Source organism: Berghia stephanieae, chromosome 9 (assembly GCF_034508935.2).
Source record: "Berghia stephanieae isolate SIO BIC M18660-M18661 chromosome 9, UCSD_Bste_1.3, whole genome shotgun sequence".
NCBI classification, from domain to species: Eukaryota; Metazoa; Mollusca; class Gastropoda; order Nudibranchia; family Aeolidiidae; genus Berghia; species Berghia stephanieae.
In genome coordinates this window covers 37,149,865-37,161,754 of record NC_088368.1, presented here as the reverse complement: position 1 = coordinate 37,161,754, position 11,890 = coordinate 37,149,865, and positions in this window count along the sequence as shown.

Genomic DNA, 11,890 nt, shown 5'->3' with positions numbered 1-11,890 from the left:
CCAAATACCTGGCCGATAAACCTAGGTACGGTCGATCGCTCGCAAAGCCCGCCTTGCTTAATATTTTTCGAGGCGATCGGCGATCGGGGGCGTGGCAGTATAAAAAATGGGACAATTTTTTTCGGATTTTCGATGTTTTGACGTCAGATTCGTGATCAGCGTCGAATTTACAATAGGTTTGATACCAAGAACTATGTTTTTACTCCAAAAATTGATGAAATTAGAAATAAATTTTAATTAATATTGAGGCTATGTGGCCGACAGAAAAGTGCCCCTCCCTGTTTTGTGATGGATCAAGTGGTATGACTCTCGCTTTCGGATCGGAAGGTTCAGGTTTCGAGACCCGCTCTGAGTGGCGCAGAGTTGAGTCCTTGGAAAAGACTCTTTACTCAAATTCTCTCACCTTACTCAGGTGTAAAATGAGAACATGGCCGTTCGTTGTCTTTGTTGGGGAAAAATGTCACATCGCCTGACAGGCGTCATGTCTCGTTTTATCATTACACCACAGAGGTTGCCCGATAGCAGGAACGATCATACACAGTTTTTTTCAGATCTTTTATATATATATATATAATAATATGCTTATGAAATCGGATATCTGAATCAATCCTATACATGTTTACACTTATTTTGTTAAAATATGATAATCAGAATCCGATAGCTGTGTGGGATGTGGAGAGGCAGTCTTGCGGAAGAATGTTTTTTTTTTATTGAATTTATTTTATTTATTTTAAAAATTTTTTTTTTTTTGGTTACACATGCTGCTTCCATTGTGGATGGTCATGTTACTTCGGGTAAACTGCGGCAATGATGCTTTGCGACTGTTAAAATGCTCACAACATCCGCCAGCCGAATATAGTGTACCAATAAACAAAACGGTGCGTATTCTTGAACGGTTATGGTCTGATTGATACAATTTAGTGAGAGGTAATCGTGAACACGGCTGTCTAAATCAAAAACAAAGAGTTGAATGACGTCAATTTCGTTCCATCTATAGCGATATTTTACTCACCTTGATATCGGATTAAAAAAAAAATAAACTAAAGTTAAGGAAAAACAACTGACTCGTCTCGGGTGTGAATGGGTACCTGGCTATGGGCAATGACGGATATTGCATGATTGTTAGTACACACCGGGCGCCTAACAGTCGACTAGTACTGTATGAAACGGAAATATCGTTCCATATGGTCTGTTGGAGGAATAAATAAAAAACTGTGAAAGGCATTGAGCATGGTTAATCTGTGGAAATGCGCCATATAAATGTTCATGTTTATTTCTTTTGTTTTGTTTGCCATCATTCTGAACATCTCGGAGTACGCTTCAACAGTCGTAACGTCACTTCCCTCCTAATGACGCATGGTAACTTAGTAACTGGCTCTAAACTATCGGATCAAAGGCGGACGCCCTTATGAAATATTTCTCCGACGAGCATAAATGCGTATCCAGAGTGAAAAAAACATTATAAATCTGATCATGTTTTGACTTTTATACATTCTGATCACATGACATGTGAAAAAGTTCTAGCCAGCATGAAGAATAAAAAATACCGATTTTCTTTGTTTAGAACCACAGGGCCATTGTTGCTGGGCGACGTGACATCAGACTATTGAATCCAATTGGGACAAAATATTGACTTGCATTTTGTGAATATCGATATTTAGACATGGCTTTGGAATAAAACAGTGAGTGATGTTAAACCAAAAGAACTCCATAAGTCTTATAGATAGAATGAAGTTGATATCACTCGGGTCTTTGTTATTGTTTTTGCCATCCGCATTTATGATTAATTCTTATTAAACTGTATCAACCAGACTATACACGTTTAAGGTTACACATAGTTTTGTGTGTTGGTCCGTTATAGACAGTATGCATTTCGCTAAACATAACATAACATAACATGTGGTATAGGGCAAAATAGGATAAGATCCTTTGAATGCCCTTAATATTAATTAGTAATGCCATAAATCTATTGATTAAATATTACAATAACGATACACGTGGTAAAGATAGTATTTCAACTAAAATGTACTCATGTGGTGTACAAACATATATCTTTAACCGTGACATGCAAAGCGCACACACAACCACACACACACACACACACAGACACACACACACACATACACACGAGTATAGAAGATAACCATAATAATATAATAATGCATAATATATACATACAAGATTGAAAGCCATGTCAACAGCAGAGCAAACAAGTATTATTCGTCATATATAAATCTCCCATCATATAATTCCCTGTCTACTAACACCTTGAAATAATCCATAGATTTTGCATTTTTGTTTCAAATTTCAAACTGTTCCATTTCTGAACAATACGAATACCGAACCAGTTTTGTCTTATGTTTGTTTTGCATCTAGAGACAAAAATCTTAAACTTGTCCCCTCTAGTAAAAGTAATATTAGAATATGAAAAAAAATCAGAAAAGTCTATCCTATCCAGACCATGTACCAATCTATAAACCTGAATTAAATCCCCACGAATTCTTCTTTATTTCAAACTGGGTAAGTCAAGAAATTCTAACCTTTCCTTATAAGATAAATACTGTATTGTATCAATGTTTTTGGTAGCTCTCCTCTGTACACTTTCAATACTAATAGATTGTCTTTTATATAATGGGCTCCAGATGCAATTTCCGTATTCTAGAATTGGTCGAACGAACGATTTATACAAATATAAAAATGTGGTTTTATCAAGGTTTTTATAAAGGTTCTATATATTATTCCCATCATTCTGTTTGCACGGCTTACACAATTATCAATATGTAAATCAAAATTCAAATGTGAATCAAAAGTAACTCCCACATCCTTTTCATAAGGCACAACGGAAAGTAGATTTGACATAGAAGTATCGGTAAAATAATTATGACATGGATTATTTTTTCCTATATGTAATACTTTACATTTCGAAACATTAAAATCCAAATGCCATGTTGTAGACCATTTGAAAAGTGAAAATATATCATTTTGTAGAATGTTATGATGTTCAGTTGTACTATAGATCTTTGTATCGTCTGCAAACAGTTTGGAGGCTGAATTTATGCCACATGGTAAATCATTTATATATAAAAGAAATAAAAGTGGTCCCAATACGCTTCCTTGGGGTACACCGCTAATTACATTCTTAAAATCCGACCCCACACCATTGACAATGACCCTTTGTATTCGATTATTAAGAAAGTCTTTAATCCAGTTAAAGATATTCCCTTTAAATCCATATGTTTTTAGTTTAATGAATAATCTCTCATGAGGTACAGAATCAAAAGCCTTGCGGAAATCAAGATAAACAACATCAATGCATTGATCACGATCAATTAACTTGGTAAAATCCTCCATCACCTGTAAAAGTTGAGTAATGCATTATCTCTTTGATCTAAAACCATGCTGGTTATCGTTTAGCAACGTATGACTTTCAAGAAAGTCCATTATTCGGTCTTTCAAGATAGACTCCATAACCTTACAGAGTATGCATGTTAAGCTGATGGGTCTATAGTTTGCAGCATCTAGTTTGCTTCCCTTTTTATGAATGGCAGTAACATTGGCTTGTTTCCATTCAATGGGTAAGGTACCAGATTCAAGAGACTTATTATATATTGTTGATAGCGGCTGTGATATTTCAAAGGCCACTTCTTTCAGTAAACGGGGATGAAGGGAATCGGGTCCCATGCTTTTAGTCACGTCTAAATTCAACAATTTTGCAAGTATGTCTTCTTGTGTAATATAAAAATCGGGGACGTTAAATTGATTTGTAACATTGAACGTTGGTATATTTGTAGTGTCTTCTTGAACAAACACAGATGAAAAATAATTATTTAAAACATTAGCTATATCTATATCCGAAGTAACTTTGGTACCATCATCTTTCAGTAAAACACTAACACCTGGTTTTCTTTTCAACTTTCTGTTTACGTATCTCCAAAAGCCTTTCGGACTACTCTTACATTCGTGTGCCAATGTACATTCATACGTTTTCACAGCATTTTGAATCGTGTATTTGGTATTATTTCTAACCTTGACATGATTATGAAAATTATCTGTTGTAGGATACTTTTTGAATTTCTTATACAATTTATGTTTCTTATTAATTGTACGTTTAACGTTTTTTGTCAACCACAATGGTTTATTAGAACTAAATTTTTTGTTACATCTTAATGGAATGTGTTTAGATTCTATACATTTTAGTTTGTTTTTAAAAAACAACCACGCTTCGCTTCATTCACACCGTAGCCTTCAAGAGTATCCCAATTCACGGCATTTAGGTCTTCTCTACAAGAGTTGTAATTACCTTTGAAATAATCAAAATAAACATGTGAAGGATGTTTGGCGGATGAAAGATTTAACGATATAAGAAGTGAGTCATGATCACTTTTACCCACCGAAGGCAAATGGTCAATGTTATTAATCCAATAATCATCGTTACATATTACCAAGTCGAGTATATTACTAGTTTGGTTCAGTCGGTGTCTCGTAGCCTTTATCACCAGCAGAATAAAGTAAGCATCCCTAATTGCCTCGACAAATAGATAGTCTGGAAAAGTTAGACATGGTTCTGTCCATTTAATGTTAGGAAAATTATAATCTCCGACAATGATCAAGCAATCAAATTTCATTCTACCTACTGACTGTAAGGTTTCTTTTATATGCCTAATGAAAGTTAATTTGTCTGAATTATGAGACCTATATATATTTCCTACAAGTATGTGTAAATTATTATATTCAAAATCACACCATACACTTTCACTAATTATAAGATGATCAAAAGAGAATATATTGGCATTAACACAATCCAAAACATATATAGCAACACCCCGACTTGGGTAATCATTCAAAAATAAGTTATACCCATCGATAAAAAATTCAATTTCTAAATCAATCTCAAGTTCAATTTTTGGCATAATTTCAGTAAGACATATTATCATGGGATTATGTTTCTGTATCATACATGTTAATTCTGATCGTTTGTTAAGTAAGCTATCGACATTAGAATATAATACAACAAAATCATAATTCGCTAAGAAGCTCACAACAAGTATACGGACCAATATACACAGAACTCTGTGTAACTATAAACTTTATAGATAGTTCGAAGATGACGTCACTCAAGCCTTTGTTATTATATTCTGCCATCCGCGTTTGTGAGTTATTCTCATCACTGAACTGTATTAACCCGACTATAAACGTTCACAGAGTTTTGTGTGTTGGTCCGTTATACTTCCGGATGGCAATGTTATGAGCTTTTTAGCCAAGCTCATGCTATCTATAGTCTGGATAATACAGTTTAGTGAAAATTACTCATAAACGTGGATGGCAAAAAAAACAATAACAAAGACTCGAGTGACGTCAACTTCGAACTATCTATACCTCCGGATGGCAATGTTGTGAGCTTCTTTGGCAGACGCCCACTATCCATACAATGGTTATCGCGTAAGTAAATCAATAAACATATAAGTAGAAGTGCATTTGTGACCATAAACTTTTATAGTCGGATTAAGATAATCGAGTGAGAACTAATCGCCTATTTTGCGGTATAAAAGCAATAACGAATAACGTTGCAATGTGTCGTTAACCTCATTCTTTCTATTGCTAATAAACAACCTATTAAGTTTGTCAGAGCTTGTTAGATGCTATAATATCACGAACCCCATGTTTTGATTGGTCAAACATTTATTGGTCAATTTATAATTTTCCCTTTGCATTGCCGATTTGGATAACCTTACACATACTGATGGGGAGTGAGGTTCTCCGGACTGAGGTGGTCTAGTGGTATGACACTCGCTTTCGGATCGGAAGCTCCTGGGTTGGAGCCTCGATCGGCGCATAGTTGAGTCCTTGGAAAAGACTCTTTACTCACATTCTCTCACCGTAGTCAAGTGTAAAATGAGTACCTGGCCGTCAACAGCGTTGTCTCTGTCAGAAAAAAAATGTAGTACCGCCTAATAGGGGTCATGTCTCGATCTACATATTACGTGTTGTTCTTGGTCAGGGACCCTTTGTAAAGCGCTTTGAGCACATTTAGTAGATATTACGCTATATAAAAGCCAAAAGGCTCTAGTATTTTTAGTCGTTGAAGAGACACGAGAGATGATTTGGGGGTAAGGGACTCCATCCAAATCTCTCAGCTTTCCTCATTGATCTGTCCATTCTCTGTCCATTCATTTACATTATCTATCCAGCACTTTGCTGATCTATTCTTCTGTCTCTGTCACAAAGTGACAATGCCAAAGAGTGAGTCGGTGGTCTGCAGAACCTCCGTCCCAGTCAATGGCCTTAAAGGGTTGCTAACGTCCAACAAATTGACCAGCCCAACAAACTAACAATCAAAGAATGATAAGTAAATTTTCATATTTCATATAATTTATTAATGCAAATTACTCTCTCACACACTCTCATTTGCACATGTAATGACGAACACTCAATTCACTAGACAGTAACGATGAACGTGGAACAATGAATAAGTCACATAAGTCACAAACAGATTTCACAAGAAGGTGGGGCCCCTTACCTTTACAGAACACATAGAACAAAATTATGAACTGTCGTCACAGGTACGTCAGGGCTTCTTCCTCTAGTCGATATGATGCAGTCTGTCGTCCTTTCTTTCTACTGTCACAATTCGTACTGTCCAACCTCAAGTGGTGTTCTTTGAATCTAAGGCGTCGGCCTTATAACAATAAAACTAAAATGTCCACGGCTTTGGCCGGATATGAACAATATTCATATATGGGTATAATATCGATGGCATCGGCCAAGGATAAGGCTATAGAAATGTTGTGGCTTTGGCCACAAATCAGAAGAAGAAAGGTCTTACATCCAAAATTCAACAGGGTTAGAGTTAATTCATATATAGTTTCTTTGGCTTTGGCCCCAAATCAACAGGCCCACACAAGGCCTGTAACAATTAAAATCACAATTTGATTTTAATAAAATTAAGTACAACTCTTGCAAAACAGCATCGGCTGAACTTTGCATAGAGACTAAAATACGTCCGAATCGTCAGACGGCCAACTGGTGAATGGGAAGGATGAAAGTTTTACAAAAACCAAGAAACAGAATTTTAAAAGAAAAGAAATACTTAAAGAAATGGTCTCTCTTTGTGTGCCAGGAAATGACTCAACGGGAAAATCCATGACCTATGACATTTCCGAACATAAATTAAAACAACTTAAGCGGTCCTACGCAATACCAAGATCAGTCCCTATATCTATTACACAGAACTCAACAACAAAAGGACGTATACGACATGATCATCACAGCAGGATATTAAGTTAGATATTACGAACTAAGAATAACATTAGGACTAGCGTACACAATACACCTAAGTAAACATTCATAATAACATTTCGTGACACAGCCCCCTTCTTAAGACAAAAACACGATTTTTGTTACAATAATTTGAACGAAATGTTCACACCCGAGACAAGAAATCCGGCCCATGGTTGTCAGTTCCCTTAACAGACCTCAGGGTGAACCGATACTGACTCAATAACAGAGCCCAACGCATGAGTCTGCTATTCTCGGACTTTGCTCGATTCAAGTAAAGAAGAGGCGCTTGATCTGTCTCAATGACAAACTGTCTCCCGACAAGATACGTGCTCAACTTCTGGATTGCCCAAACTAAAGCAAGACATTCACACTCCACAACTGGGTAACGTTGCTCCCTTGACAACAGTTTCCTGTTTACATGTTAGAACGCTCTACGCTTTGGCGCACCTAAGACAATACGGTTCATCTCTCAAGGGAACAGTCTCAAGAGGCACTTTGGGTATTCGCCCTCTAGGTACCGATCGCTGACATCGGTCACACGTTTGGCAAAATCTCTGGACATCGGTCCACACGCTGGGCCAGAAGAACTCGTTGAGAATCCGGTCAATAGTCTTCTTAGCGGCCCAGCAGGTATATTTTCATGACCCAACTTCATGACCGTGGGTCTAAGGTCCTTCGGCACGACCAGTTGCCTCATGGCATCTCCATGATTGGTCCGCTTTGACCTAAAATACCGGACGAGGACACCGTCTTCGAAACCGTACCAAGTCTCGTTAGATCGGCCAGTCTGTCTTACCTCTCCGGCCTGTGCCATCTGCCTGCACTTCGTCAGTGTCTGGTCGTTAGTCTGTTTCTCCACTAACTGCTTGACAGTGATATCGATATTTGACGCAATCGGCGAATGGCTTCATGCCCTTCTTGTGCGCAGCGGACCTCGTGTCCACCGCATTCACTTCCCCTATGGCAATTCCTGGGCATTTTGCATTGGGAATATTCCCGACAACCACATCATATAATGTGTTGTCCATTTGCATTGCCGAAACCGGCCTATCGTAGTATGGACATCTCAACTCCGCCTCTACCACGGAAACTGTTGCAATGCTACCATCTAGGAGCGAAACTGGTACCTTCCTGTCGCTCACTTTATCTGGTGACAATATTCCCTTGCGTACCACCACGCAGCTACAACCGCTGTCACGCAGAACTGTCACACGCTTCCCGTCAATGAAGCCGGTTGCCACTGGCATACGCGAGAATTGATGGTTGTTATCGGCTCTGCAGGCTGCAGAGATCACGGGTACAGTGCACCCACATTTGAGTTCCATGGAACCGTGGTGATTTTTGCACTCCAGTTCTGTGGTCAATGACGCCGCAGTATGGGATACTCGGTCACGTTTCTTCCAGCATTTTTCTTCGGTGTGACCCCGTCGTTTGCAAAATGCACAAGTCGGAACTTCCGCTCGAAGAGCAGAGAGCTGGTGTGGCTTCTGTCGGCAATCGCGAGCAATATGACCAGGTTTGGAGCATCGATGACAAGTCACCCGCTTGTCCTTCTGAGCCCTCGTTGGACTCGTCTCCACTGTCTTCATATGACGCTCATCCTCCGTCGGCTTAATTGTCAATGATGGCTCCTTACTCGTCTTAGGCATGATCGAGTGAGGCCTAGAATAGGCGTTCATCGCACCGTACGCCTCCACATAATTTTCAACCAACTTGACCACTTCTTCCGTGTTCCCAGGTTTCCTTTCCTTGAGGAACACTTGTAAATTCCGGCCACACGAATTGATTAGCTGCTCCTTCAGTATCAGATCTATAATCTCTTCAGCGTCGGATTTGTTTTTCCCCGCCAAAGAAATCCACGTGTCCAGGTACCCAGCAATTCTAATCTTAAATTGGCCCATACGCTCTCCATGCTCTGGCCTACTTGTACGGAAGCGTGCGGCAAACCCATCCTCCGTCAAATTGTAATGCGCGAGCAGAGCGTCTCTGACCTTCCCGAAGTCTTTGGCATCGGCCTCATCCATACGAGTATAAACTTCCAGGGCCTTTCTGGACATAGGGCACCCAGGTGGGTTGCCCAGTCAGAACGGTGCCAGTTATTGGCAGAAGCGTGCCTCTCAAATCGCGAAATATAACTCGAGACATCATATCTCCTATCATCAAGCGGCGGTAGTCGTGGGCTCTTCCCGACCGACGACGACGGCACATGAGTCCTGGAGGAGGCATGAGTTGGATGCTGTACCTTCAGTCTTTCCAACTCCAACTTTCTTTCCAAAAGAGCGGCTTTCAGCTCCAGATTCTTCTCTTCGCGGGCACTCTCCTCCTTTGCCACTTCTCGATCGTGTTCTCTTTGCTCTCTTTCGTACTCCCTTTGTTCTCGCTCGTGCTCCCTTCGCGCCTTGGCCTCATTCAGAGCATCTGTCTTGCGAGCCTCTTCCTGCTTTATTTGTTCATCTACCCATTTCCTTAAAGCCTCACCTTCCAATGCCAGTTGAGCACCGAGTTTGATTAATTTCTCAACATCCATGATGGTTCAAGAAGGGAAAAGACAATGTAGTTCAATAAAATGAAGCAAAGAAGTTAAAACACTTGAGCAAGCAAGAGAAACTTAAAAACAAAGTCTTTGAAATTATACAAATAGAAAATCGGTCAACAATATCAACTAGTGGAAATTTATATACCTTCGGGTATAACTGACGAATGAATTTAAATATTGCAATAATTACTTACTTCAAGCAATTATCATTTCTTCTCGCCTTTAATGGCAAATAAAATAATCAGCGATCATGTGTAACAACACTTCTCATAATATAACAACCACGGGTATACAGTAGGTATCGACGCTCCCTGTTCCCAACTCAGTTTAAAATAACAAGTCAATCTGACCCAATTCACGTAAATCTCAGCGACAGACAACGGGTTTAAGATAACCAGCAAGTGACAACAATAACAGAAGGTTTCAACTTAGCCGATGTCTTTTAACAAAAGGCAATAAATCAATGACAGTGCAAGTTCCTATTCAATGTCATGGGATACGACTTTACAATTTTACGTCAGTCAACAAAATATAAACGGTCTTTATAAGTGAGTAACAGGTGAGGTGAGAGTCAATTACAAATCACCCCTAACCATCAGTATTAGACAAAAATCAATCTGTTAACCGTCAGCAAAAATACCCGGCAGCTCCACCAAAAATGTCACAAAGTGACAATGCCAAAGAGTGAGTCGGTGGTCTGCAGAACCTCCGTCCCAGTCAATGGCCTTAAAGGGTTGCTAACGTCCAACAAATTGACCAGCCCAACAAACTAACAATCAAAGAATGATAAGTAAATTTTCATATTTCATATAATTTATTAATGCAAATTACTCTCTCACACACTCTCATTCGCACATGTAATGACGAACACTCAATTCACTAGACAGTAACGATGAACGTGGAACAATGAATAAGTCACATAAGTCACAAACAGATTTCACAAGAAGGTGGGGCCCCTTACCTTTACAGAACACATAGAACAAAAATATGAACTGTCCGTCACAGGTACGTCAGGGCTTCTTCCTCTAGTCGATATGATGCAGTCTGTCGTCCTTTCTTTCTACTGTCACAATTCGTACTGTCCAACCTCAAGTAGTGTTCTTTGAATCTAAGGCGTCGGCCTTATAACAATAAAACTAAAATGTCCACGGCTTTGGCCGGATATGAACAATATTCATATATGGGTATAATATCGATGGCATCGGCCAAGGATAAGGCTATAGAAATGTTGTGGCTTTGGCCACAAATCAGAAGATGAAAGGTCTTACATCCAAAATTCAACAGGGTTAGAGTTAATTCATATATAGTTTCTTTGGCTTTGGCCCCAAATCAACAGGCCCACACAAGGCCTGTAACAATTAAAATCACAATTTGATTTTAATAAAATTAAGTACAACTCTTGCAAAACAGCATCGGCTGAACTTTGCATAGAGACTAAAATACGTCCGAATCGTCAGACGGCCAACTGGTGAGTGGGAAGGATGAAAGTTTTACAAAAACCAAGAAACAGAATTTTAAAAGAAAAGAAATACTTAAAGAAATGGTCTCTCTTTGTGTGCCAGGAAATGACTCAACGGGAAAATCCATGACCTATGACATTTCCGAACATAAATTAAAACAACTTAATCAGTCCCTATATCTATTACACAGAACTCAACAACAAAAGGACGTATACGACATGATCATCACAGCAGGATATTAAGTTAGACATAACGAACTAAGAATAACATTAGGACTAGCGTACACAATACACCTAAGTAAACATTCAAAATAACATTTCGCGACAGTCTCCATCCAAGGCCCCTTTCAAGATTTTTTTTTTTTGCCAATGCCTCATGGCGAGAAATGTGGCCATACCAAGATCATTTCCTTGTTTGACTACAGACAGGAGGGGTTCATAATGTGGTCCTGTCAGAGAGACAACTGAAATGTGGCCACACCAAGATCATTTCCTTGTTTGATTACAGACAGGAGGGTTTCATAATATGGTTCTGTCAGAGAGACAACTGAAATGTGGCCATACCAAGATCATTTCCTTGTTTGACTACAGACAGGGGGGAATCATAATGAGGTCCT